Raw genomic sequence first — 3449 nt, 5'->3', positions numbered from 1 at the left:
AGTCGAGAAACGAGTCGGTTTGGATGCTAAGCGTCAGTTCGGGGCTTGATTACACGCGAGGTTCCTATGTAATATGAAATTATACATATTTGTATCTAATTAGACTTTGAATCACTAATTAGATAGGAGTAAACACTTCTAGACACGAAAACACTTCAATTCAAGTGTTTGGAGTGACTCGGGTAGCATCTATGGATGTGTATGGCTTGGATATGGAGTTTACTCTTCAAGAGTAAACTCCTTTAGGATTTTACAGTCCAAATTACCAACTCCCCATGAGTTTATAGCCATAAACTCATGGTGGGGGTGTTCTTGGTTGCTAAATGGCCTTATAACACTTGAGGGTTGATGCTAGACTTGGTTTCAAGGCTTTTGAATGAGATTTGAACACCTTAAGGACCATTTGAGGAGTTTATGGAAGTAAACTATGAGCTTACGGCTGTAAACTCTTATGTTCCATGTTTTAATGTGATTTGGTGGTCCTAGGTCAATTACAATGCACATGGGAAGGTTCTAGGGTTGATTCCATGGCTTAGGAAGTGATTGGGACTTGAATTGACCTTGGAAAAGTCGTTTATTGTCTATGAAGATGTTCTTGGGAGTTTACTACCTTAAACACATGAGTTTAAAACCATAAACTCATGCTTGTCGATGATTCATGGGTTTTAGTGGTTGTAGGTTAAGCATACAAAGCTCTAGGTCCAATTCCAAGTCATACAAGGTGTTAAAGGCACTTTAACACCCATTGGAGGAATTTATGGTCTAAGGAGATATGTTTACGATCCAAGAATGTTCTTGGGCTGTAAACTCAAGTTTGTACCATTTATGTATGTTTTGGTGCATTTCTTGAAGGATTATAAGGTTCTAGGTACTCATGGAAGTTCATGGAAGCTTTTGGAGGTGTTTAAGGGCAATTTAACACCTTAAAAAGGTGTTTATGGTCCATGAATGAGGGTTTACGGTCCAATCATATTCTTGGGCTGTAAACTCATGTCCATACATCAAATGATACGTTTTTGGTGTTCTAATTCCATTCTTGCAAGTCCAAAGGTCTTAACTAAGCACTAGAAGTGATTTGGAGGGGTTTTGGGGCTTCAAAACCCTCTTTGGAGGAGTTCACGGTTTTGAGATGGTTCCCAAACCATAAACACATGTTTATGGGTGTTTTGGGTAGTTTAAACACAAATTTGAATGTTAAACAAGCTTAGAAACATGCTAGGATAGATTACTTACCAAAATGAAGCTTGAAAGGGGAACTTTTGGCTCAATTTCTAGTTTTAGAGAGAGAGTAGTGAGAGAAAGTTATGAGGTGGGCAAAAGTATTCAAAATTTGTCCACTCAACCTTTTATATAGGGGTTGGGTTTGAGACCTGGTGGAAGTCTACCCGATACTGACGTAAAATGGGGCTTTTGGTCGTACCCGATTAAGTTACCGTAATTACGACTTAGATGAAACTAGATATTTTCCAAATGAAAATAGAAAATATTTTAATGTTTTAAAATGTATCCCCACACTTTTAAAACCTAAATAGAAGTCGCAATAAATTAATTTAAAACAAAGCTAGCAGAAAAATTGGAACGTAACGGCTTTATTTACGGAAACGGGCTACAGTAACGGAATAAATCACGTGTTCTCACAAAAAGCTGGAAGACAAATTTGGCGACGAATTCAGATCTTCCGTTGATGAACCGCTAATTTATCTTCCCAATCAAGATTCTCCCATTGCTCCTACATCTACCTCTACAAATATCATAACCACCACCAGTGTAAACTGTTTCGAAAAAGAACCGGAGCAAGCTCCACGTGGAAAGGCCTCAAAACGCAAGAAGTCGGACAAGGAACCTAAGAAAAGTCAACTCCTATTCAAGAGGAGTGCAGATCACAAGGCACCCTGGGATCAACAACAGGTTACTATCACAGATTTGGGTGCGCAACGCTTCAGAGACACTTAGGGTGACAGATCTGGTATCATCGGGTGGGGATTCCATGACACGATGAATATGTTCATGGTGAGGAGAAAGAGCGGCAACAAAGAACTATACAAAGACGCTCACGATTTTAATTCTTTTACAAAAATTGATCTTATTGAGTTGTCTAAGGCTCCCTTCTCCAATCCTACAAATAATCCCAGGGCAAGTCAGTTCAAATCATTTTTGGAAGATCAAGTGACCAAGGGGTTTCCGTCAATGAAGACAGCAGAGTCTGTTGTCAAGGTTCACTCCAAGGTCTTTGATACCACGACAAAAAAGCCAATTACATCTGTGATGTGGCCCGCTACAGCCCAGGTTAAGCATGTCCATGTTCTTCAAAATTACCCCGATGGTTCTCTTGCATCCATGCTTTATTAAGTGTATGATGAAGCCACAGATGCTGCGGTCATCAAGTTAAAGGAAGATTGCATCCATCTCTATGAGAAAAAGGACTTGCTCCAATTTCACAAATGGGACATTCATCATCTTGCTACTAAACAGATTGTGGTGGCTGAGTCAATATTTGAGCCCGCTGCGAAAGAATATACGGCAATGGTGGCACAAATTATTGAGAATAAGATGTGGAACGGAGCGATGGGGAGATCTGACGTACTGGTGGTCGACAAAGACTGAGTCAAAGCTAGCACCAAACCAAGGGGGAGATTGAAGGATCTAATTTATGGTTTGGTCTAGGCTTTAATGTATTTTGGTTAAGTATGAGTCTGTAATAGTGTTTAAGGGTTGTTTGTTAGGTTGTTGGACTTTTTGGGTGTTTACGACCGTAAACTGAGTTTACGGCCGTAAACTTAGTTTACGGTAGCAAACTATGTTTACGGTTCATGTCTAGTATATATAGTGGAGGTGTTAGTCATTTAAAGGTTGTTGATGCCATAGAGTCTTATTGAGTTGTACCAGACGATTTTTTGAATACAATTGTGTGCAAGCTTGATTCCTTTTCATATTTATTCTATTCTTGTGATTGATTGTTGCTTAACTACTGGTGAAGATCCATATTTGGACCTTACAATCCCCTTGGGAAAGTCTAGGGGAGAAGTCCCCCTTCATGGAGGAGGCACTATTCTATTTATAGTGGCCAACTAGGTCAAGGAGAATTGGGTAAGGCCTTAGGCCAACCCAATTCAGGCCAAACTAGCAAGGAGCTAGGCAAGGCCGCCCGGAGGCATCAGGCGGGGCTGCCGAGCACGCCCCAGGCAAGGTTGGCGAGCACGCACCAGGAACGGCTGGTAAGGGAGTGACAGATGAGGGAACGTCGGGCCGGGCTGGCAGGAGAGTCCCCAGCAGGACTGGAAATGGAGCGCCAAGTCGGGCTTGCAGGAGAGTCCCCAGCAAGGCTGGAAAGCGAACGCCAGGCAGGGTTGGCAGGACCGCACTAGGCCAGGCTGGCGCGCTAGAGCAGTCTAGGCCATGGTAGTGGACCATATATCATCAAGTCCCCCCAGTATGATGTTATTGGTATG

This window comes from Lactuca saligna, chromosome 2, assembly GCF_052625555.1.
Source record: "Lactuca saligna cultivar CGN05327 chromosome 2, ASM5262555v1, whole genome shotgun sequence".
NCBI classification, from domain to species: Eukaryota; Viridiplantae; Streptophyta; class Magnoliopsida; order Asterales; family Asteraceae; genus Lactuca; species Lactuca saligna.
This window is presented reverse-complemented; position numbering follows the sequence as displayed.